The sequence below is a fragment of the Rhinopithecus bieti genome, unplaced genomic scaffold (assembly GCF_001698545.2).
Source record: "Rhinopithecus bieti isolate Rb0 unplaced genomic scaffold, ASM169854v2 scaffold_6907, whole genome shotgun sequence".
Classification (NCBI taxonomy): domain Eukaryota; kingdom Metazoa; phylum Chordata; class Mammalia; order Primates; family Cercopithecidae; genus Rhinopithecus; species Rhinopithecus bieti.
Genome location: NW_016805647.1, coordinates 2,680,239 through 2,700,651, shown reverse-complemented (window position 1 = coordinate 2,700,651; position 20,413 = coordinate 2,680,239). Strand labels below are relative to the sequence as shown.

Below are 20,413 nucleotides of genomic sequence, written 5' to 3'. Positions count from 1 at the left end.
ATCACTCTGGGATCACGGTGGGATGTGCTGGAGCAGGGAAGCCAGGGGAAAGGGAAGGTGGCTGGGAGGCTGGTCCAGTTGTCCAGGAAGGGGATGGAGATCAACAACAACATTGCTGTTTTTTTATTAAGAGATTCATTAAGAGTTGCTATGTGCCCACACTGGGCTGTGGCCTTCACACATATTCATTTAATCTGCACAGTAACTGCTGGATATAGCTAGAGTTGCTATCTCCATCCTACTGAAGAGGCACAGAGAAGAGAAGTCACTTGCCCAAGGTCACGCAGCTAGTATGCGACAGAGCCCAGATGCAAACCCAGTGGTCCAAACCTGAGCTGGGGCCCTCAGTGCCAAGCCCCAGGACTTCAGGGTCGAGCATGTTTTTGGCAACAGATCCCTTCGAGCCTCCCTGGGAATACACAGAACACAAATCCTCTAAAGGAGAAAATCTACCCCAGCCGAGTCAGGCAGGAAGTGGGAGGCAGCAGTGTGGCTATTTTGGAGAAGCGACACGAGAAACCACGAAACTTCCTACCTGTCCTGTTTTGCTCCCATCTGTCCTCGGAAACAAGGCTGCCCCTCTCTAAGATAAAAAGGTGTTTCTCCCCACACGGTGGCTCTGCCACTGGTGGTGGGAGAGAGAGCACTAAGCTTAGCACACACTTGCTATTTTTAAAGGGCTGTATAAACAAACAGGGCTATGTAAATAAGAAAAAAATGAGGTCATCCTTTTAAAACCTAAAAATGTCCCCTTTCTATGGGGTAAGCAGCACAACCTCAGAAAGCACAGGGGCTTTTCTATCCCCTTGGGGCTTCTCTAGCCCATGGCCTCCAAAAACCTGGCTCTCTTCCTTGCACCCACTGAGGGAAGGGCAGGTGGCCTGGGAGTCAGGACTCCTGGGTTTCATTCCTGGGTCAGTGGGCTTTGCCTCGAATGCCTAAGGCCAATGTCCAATCCCAGCCACCACCATCCTGGGGCCACGTCGGTCTCTCACAAATACGGCCCATGCTCCAGGCCCTCCTCCTCCTGTGCCAGCCCTGGCTTGGCAAGCTGATTCTCCCAGCCCCTCTGCTGTCCTTTTACCTCCTCACTGCCTCACACTTTGACCTGTTGAATGACCACAGAGGCTCTCTGCATGCCGATCAGAAATGACATGTATGCTCTCCACCCCTACTTCTCTGCACACATGTTTACCTTGCTCCATGCTCTTCTGCACCTTTTCTTCCAAGGCGCAGGCCAGAAGTCGTTAAAGCAGCCCCAGGAGCTGAGTTTGCTCATCAACAACTGCTAGGAGACATCCCAAGCCTCTGCAGAAGCTCACATGGCCTCCCTGGGTTGCCAGAGTACTGTTTCCACTACTGACTGCTCTCTCCACAGCATCAACTCAACTTCTCCCCTCCCCATCTCTCTTCCTTCCTCCTCTGCCTGCAACTCTCAGCATCCGTGGCCCCTCCATTATCCTGAAGTACAAAGACGAGAACCACCAATATTTGCTGAAGGAGTAGTCTCCAGATTGTGTTCCATGAAAGTGTTTCAGAGGCTCTTCAAATGTTCCTTGAGAATGTTATTCTAAAAGTACAGTTTGACTCCTATTTTAACAGAAAACGACCACATACACATATTCAAACACGCTCTATAGCACATGGGAACACACTGAATACAGCCAGCAAGTGCTGCTGGTTTAATCTGGTTTGTGCAGACCTCAGATTAAGGTCTGGATAGATGGTGACCTTCACTGTTGAAATGTGTCTTCAGTTAGGAAGAGTGGAGCTCTTCACTGGGTAGCTTTGTGTTGTCATTTTTTAAATTCAGGACCATGTATGCATATGTAAAACCATACAAGCAAGTACACTCTGAAGTTTTCAATGATAAGGCAATATATTATGTGGATTATCATGAAAATATCATAAATGATGGGGGGGCTTCCTGTCCGACTTGTGTGTGAGATGGTGTAATAGGAAGGAATTCAAGCAGTTGCTTGATATTGTCACTGATGCAAACCAGAATTCCCTTCTACTCCTCCCCCGATGCCCAGATAATGTTGAACTGAAGACCATTCTGTGGCTTTAAGGCAAGCTGTTAACAATCTGTTACCATTCACATCATGTTAAGGATGTGATTTAGAATTCCTTGGCTGGGTGCAGTGGCTCACGCCTGTAATCCCAGCACTTTGGGAGGTCGAGGTGGGTGGATCACAAGGTCAGGAGTTTGAGATCAGCCTGGCCGACATGGTGAAACCCCGTATCTACCAAAAATACAAAAATTAGCCAGCGTGGTGGCACGCACCCATAAGCCTAGCTACTCGGAGGCTGGAGCAGGAGAATAGTTTGAACCTGGGAGGCAGAGATTGCGGTGAGCCGAGATCATGCCGTTGCACTCCAGCCTGAGTGACAGAGCAAGACTCCGTCTCAAAAAAAAAAAAAAAGAATTCCTTAATACTTTGCAGCCAAGCCAAATGAAACAAGAAAGAAAAGGGAATATTAGATATTGCGGCTGCTACAGCAATACGATGATGATCTAGGACAGAGGTCAGCAAACTTCTTCTGTAAAGGGCCAAATAGTAAGAACTTTAGACTTTGTGAAACAGACAGTCTCAGGCAGCCATAGATAATGCATCAAAAAATGGTGTGGCTATGTTCCAATAAAACTTTACAGAATCAGGCAGCAGCCTGGATTAGGCCCACAGGCAATAGTTTGCCAATTCCTGATCTAGAACCTCAGATTTCAGTGTGTTCGTGCATCAAAACAGAGGCATCGTTAATAACATAATAAATGTAACTTCCATAATAAATAATACATAAATGTCAAAAACTTGACAGCCAGGTGTGGTGGTCCATGCCTGTACTCCCAGCTACTCAGGAAGCTGAGGTGGGAGGATCCCTTCAACCCAGGAGTTTGAGGGTTGCAGTGAGCTATGATACACCACGTGCACTCCCGAGCCCTGGTGCAACAGAGCCAAGACAGTAATATACTTCTAATAAAAAAAAAAAAAAAAAAAGCCTTTTGCATCTGCTGACTTAAATTAGACTAAGTCTAAAAGGCAATCATTTGGAGATAAGAAATAGGAATAAAATGAGAACTTTTAAACAATGTTAAAAATTTGAACTTAAAAAATAAATGTATTCATAAACCATCACTTTAACCTGTTTTATATATTGACATTCCATGCAAAATTTGACTTTTAAAAATGGCTTCTAAGACTATAAAAGTTTGAAAACTGCTCAAGTTTCTCATTGCTGAGAAATTGCTTCCATATCCATTTTCAAATGAGATCTGTCCTCTAGTTCCTCATTCAGAAATCATTTATTCTGGAGAGAGCCTCACTTCTGGCCCCTTCTGAAGAGCGGCTGTGACTCCATGTTTCCCTGCCCTCGGTAATTCCACACATAGCTGTGCCCAAGCCTCCCATGGTGCTGATGGGCCATCCTGCCCTCCCCACCGGGGCGTTTGCAGCACTGCAGGCCTCTGTCTTGTTTGGATGCCATATATCCCAGCTCCTCCCTGGTGGCTGGGAGGGCCGTGCCAGCAGTGGCCATGATCACCTGGACTCCAGCAGCACCAAGTCAGCACCTCATTAATCACAGGCTCTTTCTTCCCCACGGAGAGCACAGACAGAGGCAGGAGCCAGGTTTCTCACTGGAACTGACAGCTCATTTCCCTCTGGGCAAGTCCCATACTCTACAGATTCTTCCAAGCAGCTGGCTGAGCCCACACGGACAAACAGAGAGTCTGGGCATGAAGCGGGGGAGGGGAGGGAAATGCCAGGTCTGCAGAGGACCCCCATCTAGACTCCCTGGACAGTTCCCCCATATCTCTGGCTTGCATCCCTCAGAGGGTTCCGCTTCTGGACTAGTTCAAGTATCTGCTGTACACCTCACGGAATGGACCCAGATCCTGTCCTGAGACTGCTCATGAGACCCTAAATGACAGTGATAGGCACAGAAGGAAACAAGTGCTAAATCCAGGTACCAGGAAGTGCCTACCCAGGATGCCGAGCCAGGGGCCCCACTCATTACACCATGACTGATTCCTATGAACATGTAGACATTCCTGGGGAAGGGTTCATCCTTGAAGCTGCCATTGTTTTTCTTCAGGTAGCATCTTGGTGGAGAAAAAAGTGCTAGGTCTTTTGTAACCAGAGGCTCTGCCCCTTACCATCTGTGTAGCTGTCTTTAAACTACTGAACCTCTCTGTGCTCAGTTTCCTTATGTGCACAACAGGGGCAACAGGACCAGACTCACTGAGGTTTGGGAAGGACTCCAACCTGTCTATAAAGTACCAACCATGTGGGCAGCAGCATCGGTCCCCGTGCTTCACCCTGACCTCAGGTATGCAGCACTGGAGCCAGAGGGCAGGGCATGCAGAGGACACAGGGCTGTAATTGAGAGAGCAGGGTGGTGGCCAAACTGCCCACATGCACCAGAAGGGCGGCTCACATTTGGGGAGTCCCTGTTACGTGGCTGGCAACATTCTAGGGGCCTTCCCCAGCAACCCTGCGAGGCAGGTACCACTGCTAGCCTCATTTTGCAAGTGAGAAGGATGAGGCAGAGATGGAGCAATTTGCCTCTTAAACCAGTAAGTGCCTCACATAACCACTAAGAGTCGGGGCTGGGATTTGAACTCAGGGTGGGTCTACACTGTTAAGTACCACAACAAACATCGCCTCTCAAAATGAGGCTCCCATGTGCAGTTCTTCCTTGGAATCCAGGGAATGATTCCTTTACCTCCTCAGGAGAACCCTGGTCTAGGCCTGGGGTTGGTAGGCCCAAGCTGTCATATTGTGGGCAGAGGCCCAGGCCCCAGCCAACCCGCAGTCCAGGCAGCAACAGTGATGCCATCTCTGAGGGCTGCCTGTGGCTCCATCCCCTTCTCTATACAGTGAGGAAACTTCAGCTTTCAGTGAAGCGGAAGAGTCACTGCTCCTGGCATGCCAGGCTGGGAAATGTCACCTTGGAAATCACAGCTGGGACCACAGACCCAAACACAGGACAGGATGCGCATCTCCAGGGCCCCAGAAAGAGGCCCTGGAGTACCCAAGCCTTGACTGCATCAGAATCAACATAGATTCCTGCATCCCCAACCCCCAAGAGTCTGATGCAGAGGGCACGGGTAAGCCAGAGAACTCCCTCCCTCCCTCCCTCCCTCCCTTCCTTCGTCATACCAGGCACCCTCTCTCTAATCCCCAGCTCTCTGGGTGACTCTGGCTCTCCAAACCAGAGAAAACATCCAAGGACTTGTCCTTGACCCAACGAGCTTCTAATACTGCACACCTAACCTGTACTGCAGCCTGAACATCTAGCCTGAAACCACAGCACATACCTGAAGATCTAAATGCATATATAAACATAAGCTGATACCCGGCCTCTCCCCAGGCCCATTTGATCACTATCTCGGGAGCTGGGGCCCTGCTATTGAAATTGCTGAAATTCCAAGAATCATTGCCCCAACCCTGACATCCTTTCAATTCTTCACAACTTGGGGGCAGGTGGGGTGAGAAAGGGGACCGAAGACCTGCTGTTATGTCTCTAACTCCCGTGATGCTCCTCTGACTAGGCATTGGGTGGTCTTCAGGCAAGAACCATTACGTAGGAGAAGAGGGTAGAGCTCTGGCTATCAGGAGGACACAGTTGGACTGGCTTGTGGAGGCTGTGGCCCCTCGGGAGGGGGCTGTGGCTCTTTGAGAGGAAATGTGTCCTTTGCCAGGACAGAATTGAAACTGAGGAACTGGGAAGGGCAGGACTGCATTTCATGGGAGACAGCGTGAGGAGGAGCAGCCAGTCACTGGTACTCAAGGTCTCTACTCCTGACCAAGGAAGGTTCAGGACTTCCAGAACAACTTTCACAGAGGCATCAGGAAAGCAACGATAACACTAATAATAACAATAACACATTTTTCAGAGGAAGAACTAAGCAAGCTCATGCAAGACGGACCAACATGGCGCCTGGCAAGCATATTCAGTAACAGCCCCAATTTCCCACCTGTGCTGAAGGCACCACTTCCGATGACCAAAACTGAAACGCTGTTCTCTCTGAAAGCCAGCATTCATGTCCACTCCTGTGGCAGCCACCCTCCTCCTAGGCACCGCTCTTCCCACCAGAGGGGTGGGCTTGCTTGGCCGGGACCCCGCGAGGCTCCTCCATGAACTAGGTTGAGGCTGCTGGGTTTGTGCCGTGAATCCTGCAGGAGATGATTGAGAAACATGGTCAAAGAGTTTTCTTGGTCAACTTTTTTAGACAGAACAATCCCTGCTTGGTCCCTGGAGGACCAAGCCCCCAACTGCTCCCAAGCGGCTTACTTGGTACAGGGCCTGATCCCCACATCCCCCTACTTTGCACCCAACACTTAACTTCTCTGAGCCTCTATTTCTTCACTAGTGTGGTAGGCAGAATTCTAAGATGGCCCTCAAGATTTCCGGTTCCCTTAGTGCACAAACCCTGCATAGCCGCCAGGACGGTGAATAGGATGGATGGTTGGGTTATGTTACAGGGCACAACTGACCTTAATAGAGGGGGATTATCTGGGCCTGGCCTGATACGAAAGCCCTTTAAAAACAGAATTTGCAGGAAATGCCATTCTGGACATCAGCCTTGGGAAAGTATTTATGGCTAAGTCCTCAAAAGCAATTGCAACAAAAACAAAAATTGGCAAGTGGGCCTAATTAAACTAAAGAGCGTCTGCACAGCAAAAGAAACTATCAACAGAGCAAACAGACAGCCTACAGAATGGGAGAAAATGTCTACAAACTGTGCATCTAACAAAGATCTAATATTCAGAATCTATAAGGAACTTAAACAATTCAACAAGCAAAAACCAAATAATCCCATTAAAAAGTAGGCAAAGGACACGAATAGACATTTCCCAAAAGAAGACACACAAGTGGCTAACAAATATGAAAAAAATGCTCAACATCACTAATCATCAGAGAAATGCAAATCAAAACCACAGTGAGATACCATCTCACACCAGTCAGAATGTCTATTACTAAAAAGGCAATAAAACAACAGATGCTGGCGAGACTGTGGAGAAAAGGGAATGCTTATATGCAGTTGGTAGGAACGTAAGGTAGCTCGGTCACTATGGAGAGCAGTTTGGAAATGTCTCAAAGAACTTCAAACAGAACTACCATTTGACCCAGCAATTCCATTACTGAGTATATACCCAAAAGAAAATAAGTTATTCTGCCAAAAAGACACACACACTTGTATGTTCACCCCAGCACTATTCACAATAGCAAAGACATGGAATCAACCTACATGCCCATGAGTGGTGGATGAGGTGAAGAACATGTGATACATATACACCATGGAATATTATACAGTCAAAAAAAAGAACAAAATCACATCCTTGACAGCATCATGGATGTACCCGGAGGCCATTCTCCTAAGAGAATTAACACAGGAACAGAAAATCAAATACCATGTGTTTTCACCTATAAGCAGGAGCTAAACATTGGGTACACGTGGACATAAAGATGGGAACGACAGACACTAGTAACTACTGGGTGGGGGAGAGAGAGGGAGGGACAAGGGCTGAAAAACTACCTAGTGGGTACTATGCTCTCTACCTGGGTGACATGATCATTCTACCCCAAACCTCAGTATCACACAATGTACCCAAACCTGCACATGTACCCCCAAATCTAATAGAAAATTGAATTTTTTTTAAAAGCAGAATTTTCTCTGGTTAATCATAGGAAAGGAAGTCAGATTAGGATCTGGAGAAAGCTTCACCATACCCTCACCACCTTGAAGATGGAGGGTCGTATGGAAAAGATCGGCCCACAGGTTTCAAGAGCTGACAGCAACCCTGGCTGATGACCAGCAAAAAACAGGATCTCAGTCCTACCATTGTAGGGAACTGAGTCTCGTTAACACCTTGAATGAGCTTGGAAAGCAGAACGTTCCCCAGGGCTTCCAGATGAGAACTCGGCCCACCAACACCTTGATTCAGCCCTGAGCAGAGAATCCAGCCACTCTGTACCAGACTTCTGCCCTACAGATCCGTGAGCTAACAAATGGGCACTGTTCTAAGTCACTAAATTAGAGGTAATTTGTTATGCAGCAAGAGAAAACTAATAAAACCGGGAAAAGTGACTTATATTCAGGCATGTGTGGCAATGAAATACAATAATAGACATAAAAGCATATTGTATTCCCCAAATCACAAAATAAAACAGGCCAAGGGAGGCCTGTTTCAGGGCAGGAGCTCAACAGTGATTCCTGAACGAATACACAAATGAGTATTGGTGTTTAATAATCGACTTCCCAGACTGTTGTAAGGATCAAATAAGGAAATACAGAGGAAGGTGCTTTGTAAACTAGAAAGCCCAAGTTGTTTCAGTCAGTGGTGGCATGGCCTGTCATATCCACGCCGTGCTCTTTGGAGGATGCTCTGGTTTGCCCACTGCAGGCAGTGTGGTGGGATGGATGAGAAAGTGTTTTCCAGGGCCAGGTATACCTGGTTCAAATCCAGCCCTTCCACTTCTGACATCTGCAGCTTGAGAAAGTTGCATTGCCTTGCTGTGCCTGGCAAGTGGGGCTAAGAATGGTGAGTGCCTTCCAGGGCTCGTACTTTAATGAGTCTGTACGTGGAAAAGGGCTGGAACAAGGCCTGGCACGGCCCACGTAACTGCTCTGAATATTATCTCAGAGTGGAACCCAGTAATCTGGGTCTGGAGTAACCTGCACACAGGCCTGGGGCACTGTTACCTTTCTCCTCTTGGGCACCCTGGTTTTTATTCACACAGCCTCAGAATCACGTTTGGCAACCATATCATACTGCTGATTCCTACAGAGCATACAGGTCACCAATGCCCCCCTGCTGTCCCCTTCCCAATGTACCTGCTGCTATGAAACCCAGCCAGCCCCGTCCTACCCCCAGGGCAGCATCGCAGCACCACACAGTGGAGAGGCTTGCTCTGTGGCTCTGTCTATCAATCAGTTCCTGATTCTGCCGTCCGAATCAGCTCAACTTCTCACTACTCTGTGGGTTTCTATCCTCCCCAATCTGACCTTGTGCCCTCCGACAGATTGCAGTTATTAATCAAAATGGCCGTGCTCTCTTCCTCCCAGTGTAGAAACACTCACTTCTCAGAACATGCTATTCTACAAACACAATCTACAGTTTCCTACCTCCGAGCTTTGGCCCAGGCAGCCTCTTCTGCATGGAATGCTACTCCCCTTCCTCTGCAATCGTGCCCACCTGGCTGAATCTTCCCTCAGGAGGCTCAGCCAGCTCCCACAAAATTGGACCTAAGTTCTGCCTCCCCAGAATACCCAAAGCACATTTGCTGTGCCTCTCCTAAGGTAAATAACAGCATTCACTGTGCTCAGCCACTGCTTAAAGCCCTTCTAGATTGCACACAGCTCAGGCAGGGTCATTCCGACTCACTCCCTCACCCCGAGTATGGCCCGTCACACACAGTCAGTGTGGAACAATTCTCTTTAGCACCCAATTTGGTTGTTCATTCATTTAACAGATGTCCACTCAATGCCTATTTTGGGTAGAGCTGGGTTGTAGGTGCCAGCATTAATAGATGGCAAAGATTTAGTCCCTATCTTCAAGGGGAGCACAGAGTATGGGGTAGTCAGTTTTGATGGTGTCTGAATGTGTGAGAGAGAGAAAAAATAAAGAGGATATTTAAAACAAAGGGAGTCATGTAAGAAAAGACAGATCTCTTGACCTTGTGATCCATCTGTCTTGGTCTCCTAAAGTGCTGGGATTACAGGCATGAGCCACCACGTCTGGCAGATCATGAGGTCAAGAGATCGAGACCATCATGGCCAACATGGTGAAACCCCATCTCTACTAAAAATACAAAAATTAGCTGGGCATGGTGGCACATGCCTGCAGTCTCAGGTACTTGGGAGGGTGAGGCAGGAGAATTGCTTGAACCTGGGAGACGGAGGTTGCAGTGAGCCGAGATCACGCCACTGCACACCAGCCTGGGGGACAGAGCGAGACTCCATCTCACCAAAAAAAAAAAAAAAAAAAAAAAGAAAGAAAGAAAAGAAAAGACAGAGGACCCCCAAATGGCCAGAATGTTCAAGAAAATTGCATGGTGTCCACATGGCTAGAGGTGAGGGGTCGTGACAGTGGGAGGTGCTGCGAGGGACTGGGGCATAAGGGTTTGACAGATGAAGTGGCCTGGATGTGGTGGTGCTGTGGAGTGAGGTCATTTTCATCAGTGAGGTCCTGCAGCCAGGATGAGGAGCGTGGCTTGAGGAGAAAGGATCAGGCGGAAGGAGAGAGGCTTCTTCGGGATGCAGGTGTGAGGCTGGTGTCAGTGACTGCCCCCAGTCTCCTCCTCTGTGGCAGGGTCAGAGGGCTGCCCACCACACCCGTGTCCAGGTCACCAGAAAATGTCACACACACATGAGGGCCTAGATGGCAAACTGAGCCCATTTATCACCCTCTTCGCCTCCCGCAATGCCCCTGAAATAAAAGGAGAAATCTACAAATAAGAACAGATCCACAGAAGCATCAGCTGGCCAGAAAGTCCGAGGGAAAACAGACGAGTGGGAGTGACAGGAAATCTAATCAGAGCGAAGCTGTCCTCACCCAGCCGTGCAGGGAGGGCCCACCTGCCAGGCACCCCACGACTTGCTCAGAGTTCCTCCATGGCAGGGCAGGCTGGAGTGGGGTCTTGAAATCCTCCCCAAAAAGAGTGGATCCTCTGAGTTTCCAAAGAGACCAAAGTGGGAGTTGGGCAGGGAGGTACTGGGAGCAGAAAGTACCTCCCCACACACCTTTCTGCCTTCAACTGCATGACTTTATTATCCCAGGAGCCTCTCTCCCTGGTAAATGGCTTGACTGTTCATCACAGAAACCTCCTGAAGGACCCATCTTCAACTCTTCAATCAACAGCTGGTGCCCTAGGATTCTCTTAATCCCTTGCCTGGCCTCAAAATCCCTTACCTCATGGTTTCCACCAGTCCTGGACTACTGTGTTCCTTACACAACCCTAACCAAGTCCCCACATCGACACACCCACCTTAAAGGGAACTGCCTGGCTTCAGAAAACCCAACCTTGCCTCCTTCCTCCCAGACAGGCCAAAGCCCTCTGGAATCGGTGCCCTCCCTTCGGCAAGTGCATAATAAACTCAGCTTTGCCTTACCAACAAGTTTGCTGATGATATCTGGGAAGCCGGCATTTGACAGTATCTACAAATATGCTTGGAATCAAATTGACATTCAACTTGATATCTGCATCATTTACAACAGGGCAAAGACATCCGAGCTTGGAGTAAAAAGGGTTAAAACCCTTAGATCCGTTACTCAGCCAAGTCTCAAAGCCAGAGAGAAGTACTAGAATAGTGTGCCACCCACCACCCATGCATCTCTTCTTAAAAAAAAAAAAAAATTACTCGAGGAATTACTCCAAGGAAATAAGAATTGTACCAGAATAAGTAATTCAAAACAGGACAAGATAGGATATACAAGAAACAGGGAGAAATAACAAAAGCAGAAAAACGTGAAGTGAAGTCTAAACAAATGTTGATAATCATGATCCTATCTTGTTGGGAATTAGATGCCATTTAATTCTTGACATCAATAGAGAAATTTGCGTAAAAACTAACCATTTCTAGAAGAAAAGCAAGATGCAACCCTTTTAAACCACTGTGTAGGGGAAAGGGGAAAATTCTATTTTCCCCTTTGGTTAAATTAATAGAAAAAATTCTATTAATTTAACCAAGAGTGGGAAAGGAAAATTAAACAGGAAAGAAAAGTATAGTAAACAACAGACACAAAATAAGATGATAAAAAACACAATAATGTGAATAAATTAAATTATTACTTAAAGTTAAGAGACCAGGCTGGATAAAAGGAAAAAAATCCAGCTATATGCTGTTTGGAAATAACACACTTAAAACAAATTGACAAAAAAGATGGAAATCAAATAAATGGAAAAAAGGCAAATGGTAATGAAAATAAAGAAGGGGAAGCTAATATTAATATCAGACAAAATGCAAAAATGTTAATTAAATACACTAAACTGGGGCCTTTTGTATTGCCAAAGAGTCTATTTCTCCAAGGAGATACAAAAATCATGAACTTTTACTCTAATCATAAACACAGAACCACAAAATGTATAAAATAAGACATTCTTGGAACCACAAGGGGGAGGTAAAGAAAGAACAGGAAATGTCTTGAGAATTATTATTCGGAACTTGATGGTATAAGTAACCTCCAAAGAAGAATACAAAGGGTTTGAAGATGTAGTTAGTAATTTTAACTTCATATACAGTCAAGAAAGAGAGAAAACACCTTTTTCTCAAATGTCCTTGTACTAGACTGTAAGAAAATCTCAAATTCCAAAATGCACAAATTGTGCGGACCACAGCCTCAGTTCTTGATGAAATAAAATTAGACATTAACAAATAGCAAAAAATAAAAATACATAAACAAATGATACACATGATAATTTAAAAATGATTTTCTAAAAAACTCTTGAATCAATGAGGACAGCAAAGCTATCGTAAGATAATTATAAATGTACAACATTGAGAACCCTACTTTTCAAAATCTGTGTAGTGCAATCAAAGCTGCATCTAGAGGAAAATACAAAGCTTAAATATTTTCGTGATAAATTAAGAAAGGCTGAAACTAAATGAGTTAAGCACATAACCCAAGAAACTAAAAAAGAATGAAATAAACCAAAATAATCTTGAAGAAATGAATAAAGTTGAAAATAAAATGAGTAAATGAGAAAATGACAGCAACCACAACTATATATATATATACACACACATATACACACATATATAGCTACATACCTATATGCATGTATATGTATGTATACATATACATATATATACACACACATATATGTATATATACACAAATATAGCTGCAAACTAAGCTTTCTGAGAAGACCAACAAAATGGACAAATCGGTGACAAATTTGACTAGCAGTAATGGGCAAAGTCACAAATAAGCATTAAGAAAAGTGATGTAAACATACACATGAACATTTTGAAAATTAAAGAGAATTTGATATGTAACTGTGTCAATGCATTTACAAGTTGCTGATTTTCTAGAAAATTATAAATTATAAAACTGAAGAAGATGGAGAAAACCTAGGTAGACTCTGATAACTATAGAAGAAACTATAGAAGAGAAGGCTGTCAAAGATGGAATTCTAGATTAGCAGAGAAAGAATGGATTATTTAAGTAAAAGCACTAGGACAACTGGCTGGCTGTTTATTCATTCAACAAATATTTATTGAGAACCTACTATGTGTTGGGCACTGTTCTGGGCACTGGGAATTCAGCAGTGAACAAAACAGAAAAGGTCGAGACCTTTATGGAGCTGAGTCTGGTGAGGGGAGATGAGTAACAAACCTGCAGGTAAAACAAACGGCATGGCAAATAGTGGCAGGTGTTATAATGAAAATTAAGCAGCAAAATGGGGTAGAGAATGAGGAAGGGTGGAGAATGCCATTTTAAATAGAATACATGCACCATAGACACACAGAAATTTATATGCATTAGAGATATAAACATCCTATAAAAGCAAGTTCATGAAAATACCAGAACTATTAAAATATTTCTACAATTTAGTGTTGGAAAATAACTTTCAAAGCCCAAATTGGACCTCAGTGCTCTTAATGGAAAAGATTAATAAATCTAACTACATAAAAATATTAAGCATTACATAAAACAAAAAACCCCAGTTAATCAACAGTTAAAAGCAAATGACAGATTGGATAAAAATATTTGCAACATATATGAAAAAGTGTCAATATCCATAATATGTAATAAACATCCACAAAACAGTAAGACATATAGCCAATAAAATGGAGAAAGAAAATGAACAGATCATTGCTTAAGAAATAAAAATGTCTAATAAAGATATGCAAAATGCTGGCCTTGTTAATAAAGAATATATGTTAAAAATGTGGATCACTTGAGGTCAGGAGTTCGAGACCAGCCTGTCCGACATGGTGAAAATACTACTACTAAAAATACTCTACTAAAATACAAAAATTAGTCGAGCATGGTGGCACATGCTTGTAATCCCAGCTACTTGGTAGGCTGAGGCAGGCTGGAGAATGACTTGAAATTGGGAGGCAGAGGTTGCAGTGAGCCCAGATTGTGCCATTGTGCTCCAGCCTGGGCAACAAGAGCGAAACTCCTTCTCAAAAAAAAAAAAAAAAATCAGTATCACTTTTCCGCATTTGGTTAGCAAAGAGGAAAGTGATTGCTACCATCAAGTGGTGGAGAGAGGAGTGGTCATCAAATACTTCTCAAATACTGCTGGTAGGGTATAGATGAGGAGAATCTTTTAACCATGTCTACCAAAATGTATGTTGACTCGGCAGCTTTGCAAGTGTGCACACATATCATACACAAACATACACACACATGCACACATAGGGATGATCATTGTAGTACTATTTTAACAGTGAGGATGGATGCAGCCTTAATGACCATCAGCAGGAAATTGGTTTAATAAGTAAATGATGATAAATACACACAATGGAATAGTCATGGGAACATAACATTTCTTAAAGATAAACATATACTCCTACCAATAATAGAGATTCATTGTGACTTTGCCTATGTGTCAAGCTTTGTCTATGTGATGTACAAGCTTCAGTGCTTCTCACGGGTAGTCTCCCTACCCCCCTCCCTCAACAGCCTGCTGGGTGGAAGATGCCACTTCTGCCCCCATATTCCATCTGAGGCCTAGAGAGGCTAAGGCTTGACCAAGCAGTGAACCTTGGTCTGTTAGACTCTTGGAGCCTGCACTCTCAGCTGTGACACACACTTCCTCTCAATGGGATGGTGAAAAGCAAAATCATAGACACATACCTATCTGTGTAGCTGTGACTGCTGGAAAGGACCTGGGGGACGCAATCTTGTCCTGGGGGAACTGCAGAATGGGTGGGGCTTGAAACATGCATTCTGCATTCTTCTTTCTACATTTTCATAGTGTTCTTTTTTAAAGCAATAAGCATGTATCACTTTTGTAATTTGAAATGATGTAAAAGTATAGAGACAGAACGTAAAATAGGGGTTGTCTGGAGCTGGGGCAGAGCAGAATGGGGGGTCAGTGTTTAATAAGCACAGAACTTCAGTTTTACAAGATGAAAACAGTTAAGAGGCCAATATCTTAAGTGAAACAACTAAGAAACAGAAAATAAAATACTGCATATTCTCACTTTTAAGTGGAAGCTAAATAATGTGTACACATGGACACAAAGTATGGAATAATAGAAGCTGGAGGCTCTGAAGTTGGGAGGGTAGGAGGGGTAAGGGATGAGAAATCACTGGGTACAATGTACATTATTTGGGTGATGGTTGTACTAAAAGCCCACACTTCACCACTATATAATATATCCATGTAACAAAACTGCATTTGTACCCCTTAAGTTTATACAAAGAAAGAGACAGAAAGAAAGAGACACACAGAGAGAGAGAGAGAGAGAGAGAGAGAGAAAGAGGAGAAGGAAGGAAGGAAGGAGGGAGGAAGGAAGGAAGGAAGGAAGGGAGGGAGGGAGGGAGGGAGGAAGGGAGGGAAGGGAAAGAAAGAGGAAGGGAGGGAAGGAAAGAAAGAAAGAGAAGGAAGGAAGGAAGGAAGGAAGGAAGGAAGGAAGGAAGGAAGGAAGGAAGGAAAGAAAGAAAAGAAAGAAAGAAAGAAAGAAAGAAAGAAAAAGAAAGAAAGAAAGAAAAAAAAGAAAAGAAAAGAAGAAAGGAAAAGAAAGAAAGAGAGAAAGGAAGGAAGGAAAGGGAAGGAAAGGAAGGGAAGGAAGGAAGGGAGAGAGAGGAAGAAAGAAAGAAAGAGAAAGAAAGAAAAAGAAAGAGAGAAAGAAAGAGAAAAGAAGAGATGGATGGTGGTGATGGGTGCACAACTTTATGAATGTATTTAATAACACTATACTGTACATTTAAAAATGATTAAGATGGTAAATTATGTTATGTGCATTTTACTATAATAAAAACTGAGAAACTGATATAAAAGTGTCATCTTTTTAGAAAACAGTTGAACAGGGAGGGGGCTACTAAGGGTAGAGGAACCCATCTGCAAGGTGGCACCCACCCAGGGCAGGAAGGACCAAGGCCGGCTCCTCTGCTGGCCCCACCCAAAATCATGAGGGGGGAGGGCCCTTGCTCTCCACTCTCCACCAACGCATCAAAGCAAGGCCTTTGCGGGCAGCTGGCAGGAGCTGCATCCAGTCTGGGCATCGGGGGTTCGCATCACTGCAGCTGACAAAGGGTTAATAACAGAAAAATCCTGGATGCCTGGCAGGGGCCAGCCTCATTGGGTCATAACACCTGTTTTCCAAGGGCTGGCAGGGAGGCAGGGGGGCTTTGGACTCTGGCACTGGGCCTCACACCCTGATCCTAAAGAAAGTGGAGAAGAAGCCTGGCCCTGAGGCCCCTGTCACCCTCCTGACACGTGGCCCTTCCCTCCACTCTGAATGGAACACCTGCAGAAGAGGCCGGCACATGGAAAGCCGAGTTTGATCTGCATGGGGCAGGGAATTGTGGGATGAATCCTTCTATTTTCAGTTTTATTTGTTATTGTGGTCTGTGATCAACAAGAAAACATAGAAATCTAAGACATGGGTCACACATGGCAGAATCATATGGAATAATCCTGGTGGCTCATGCTGGATACTGGCAATGGGGTGGGTGGGAGGGGAACAGAGAATTACTGGCATGCCTCATTTACCCAGCACCACAGAAGTAGCATGGCCTAGCACAGAGAGTTGGCCTTAACATCATCAGAAAGACATAGGTTCAGACCCTGGTTTCATCCATTACTAGCTCACTTTCCTCATGAGTTAGAAGTGAAGACTCTCACCCCTCCCTGGGTTTGTCACGTGGATCAGATGCGACAAAGTGTGTGTGAAATGAGTATGAACGCAGTATACAAAAGACACTCAATAAATGCCTGTGCCCTTCTTCAGTTATGGTGGGACACCTTCTAAGTCTCCCTCCCTCTGTCAATCTCTCCTCCTTCTGGCTTCTTTTTTGGGGTTTAGGGTCAGTTCTGCGACCTACCTCCCTCTCTGTGGTCAGCCTTCCGGCTCTCACTTTCCTGGGGGGCTCACCTTTGTTTCAGCTGAGTGCACTCTAGTCTGACATGCAGCTGGCAGCCTGGAGGCTGCCTTGGGAAACTTCCTGGTTCCGGACTGTGTTCTCCAGACAAGAGGCTTCTCTCTCACATGGTAGCTGACTCACGGATGAGTGAGGCATCCCCAACACGGAGAGTGGGCAGAGAGACAGGCAATGGAACCCCATCACTGAGAGCGACAAGACCTGCTTTGAGGATACCCAAAAATGTTTTCCAGGAAAGACAGGGCTTTTAAAAATAGAGAATGGTGATACTTTCCATTGTATGAAGGAGCAAAAAAGAGGAACTCCAAGTGCAAGATAACATATTCCATTTAGTGGCAGGCAGGAATATGCTGTCCCATAAGCTCTACACGGGGATTTGGCAGAAGAAAGGTTCATGGTTTTCAGGCACTGCAGGGACAGGGAAGGGAGATATTGCTGGTGTACGGGGGGCACCCAGCCCAGGAGTCGAGGAGAATACTGGAGTGGCAGGAGGAGGAACAGACGAGACCTGAGGAGCTGCACTTGGAGATGAAGGTTCTGAGAGCTGCTGGGGTTGGGGTTGGGGTGTGGGGGAAGGTATGGGTGGGAGGAGCAGTGAGGTCACTTCCTGCTATATCAGGCCACACCTCGCAGCCCTCTCTTATAGAAAGCCCCCTGGAACTAGGCACTTGCCACAGGGGAGCAGAGAAGACATCATTTTCTCTCTCTGGGTACAACAGAAAGCCCATGAGACGGCCCCACATTTGAGGTCCAGCTGCAACCAGCCAAGTAACCTTGGACAAGACACTCCCTATCACTGGGCTAGACCCCAGGGTGCAAAGGTGAAGAAGACCTTGCCCATATCTCAGGCTATGATGGATCTAGCAGAGAAGATAGATAAGAAAATCAGTGGTTCTGGCCTTTTCTCCCAGGGAGCCCCAAACCTGAGCTGCTTCCCCGCAAGAAGTCTTCTAAATCTCCCCAGCTTGTAGACACAGAAGTCAGAGGTAAAGGAAGAACCCAACATTTGTTGAGTGTCTTCCACGTGCCAAGACTGTCCCTGCATTTTTTCACGGGCATACTAATGCTACAGTCAGGCTCCATCATCACCATCTGACAACTGAGGAAACTGAGGCTGTGAAAACAGAGAGATGTGGACAGCCTTGCATTGCAGGAGAGCCCAAGGCTCTGGCATTAAATAAAACTGGACACTACTGGTGTTAGACACTGTGTTGCCTTCTTCGAGTCCTTGAACATCCAGAGGTGAGTCTGTTTCCTCACCTCTGAAACAAGAGCAAGAGTGCACGCCCTGGGCCGGGGTAAGAACAAAATGATAGAGTTGGCTTCCCGGAAAAATCCACCTTCTCCCTCTTCCTCTTCCGGTTACTTCTGGTCTTTTAGCTTTACTTATGCTTATGATTATTTCATTTTCTAAAATGAGAAGATACCAGATCCCATAACAAGACTTCTGCAACTTATTCACAGCAAAGCAAGTGGAGGCCTCGGGAGACCCCGGGGACTGCAGAACCTCCACCACTGGCCCACAGTGGGGCAGGGGGAGGGAGTCATTCACGCCTACTAGGAAGATTGCAATAACAAGTGTGTGTTTTTGGAGGCAGAATTGCTTTCTGCCCACACGACAGCTGCCCCCTCAGCTAAGAGGGGAAGCCTGGAGACCCAGAGTCCTCCGGGGACCCAGCCAGGCTTCTAGTCTAGATCTCAACCTGCCCCACTCCTGCCCAGTGCTACCCTGTTTCCCACTCCATCCCCATCCCCACCTCCACCAGTTCAGAGATTCAGCCAGACAGAAAGGCTGTGCCAAAGGAAACTGTGTGCCACAGGGCCCTCTTGGTCTGCTGTGGTGTTCTTCCTTTTTTTGGACTTTGTGGCTGTTTGAGTGGGTACCTTTTTCCATAGAAAGTTTCCATTGCATCAGTTATTTACATTGTCACCACCTATACGTGGGCTCTGGTTTCGAATCGGTGAACCAGAGCAGGCCCTGTGGGGCCCAACACTGCTTATAGGGGGTAAGGGGAGCCAGTGGCTATGGCGTGAGGACCTGCAGCCCTGGGTCAACCCTCAGAGCCACTCCCAACCCTGGCAGGGCCACTCTTAGCGTACTTAGTCCCTTTGGGATGCCATTTTTAGGGTGAGATTTAAGAGGATTTAAGAGCACAGGCTACTAGGTTTGAATCCCGCCTCCTCCACCTCCTAGCTATGCTCTGAGTTATTGACCTGACATCTCCAGGCCAGAACTATCATTTGTAAAGTGGGAATGACAGTAGCACCTACCTGGCTGGACTGTGGGAAGGACTCAATCAGGTAATGCACATAAAGTGCTTAGAACAGGGCCTGGCCCAAAGCCTCAATCCATGTTAACGAATGGACAAGGATTTCCCACCCCCAACCTGGCTCAGACCCCACTGCCCAACACACAACAGCATCTGCACTGTCCTGCCCAGCTCACTTATCCATAGAACCAGACAGGCTGTCCTGATAGCCAGCTCTCACCAAGTCATTCCCCGCCCTAAATCCCAAATCCTTCAGTGGTTCCCCTTAGAGAGTAAAGTCTACACTTTACAAATATGCCAGGCTGCCTTGGCATCCACACTCCCCTGCAAAGCCCTGCTCTTGCCAACTGCCATGCTCCACATTCATGCCTCTTTGTGGTTGTCTCTGTCTGGAATATTTCTCTCCATTTTAATGTGGCCAAATCCAACCCACACCAGCCTGGGTGAGCCCACTTCGTAGGCCGCCTCCTCCACAAAGCCCTCCATGGCCCTACTCTCTCTCTGGCCAGGAATGATATTTCATTTAAGGATTTGATCTCTTTGTCATGGCGTTTACCTTCTCTACCCTGTGTGGGTGCAATATAATACATACAAATGCATGTGGGCATCACAAACAAACCATCTGACCTCTGAGGACAGGACTGGGATGTGTGATGCATCTGTGTCACTCACAGAGCCTTGAACATAATTGGTGACTCGGAGTAAATACATACTGAATTCTCTCAATTTACTACCCCTGTTGACAGGGAAAGCGATTTGGGTGTATGTTGGTGAACATCAGTCTGCAGCCCATCAGTGTCACATGATCCTCTTGGTTCTTCTTGAGGGACCTGGCAGACTGGGGTGTCAGCCAAGGGCCAGGACCTCTAGGGGCTCACAGCTACTTAGACTCTGAGTCTTAGCATGGGGCCTTGCATCTGAGGCATGTATGGAAGTCTAGGAACCAGCATTGACTTCTTCTCCCTCTTCCTCAGCCCCCACCTTCCATATGCCACCAGGTTCTCAGTAAACCAGCTCCCTAAGTCCCTATGCCCATGAGCCCCTCTCCACCCTACCCCCACCGTCTTGACC

General features: G+C 46.1%; 1 protein-coding gene across 1 annotated transcript in view; it reads right to left on the bottom strand.

The window, feature by feature from the left end:
* The window catches only part of HIVEP3 (HIVEP zinc finger 3), a 421,205-nt gene that overhangs the window by 120,380 nt on the left and 280,412 nt on the right, over positions 1-20,413 (bottom strand). Inside the window, exon 3 of the mRNA XM_017873237.1 lies at positions 5,981-6,179. The gene's annotated coding sequence lies outside the window, so the exon portion shown is untranslated. The remainder of the gene's footprint in view (positions 1-5,980; positions 6,180-20,413) is intronic.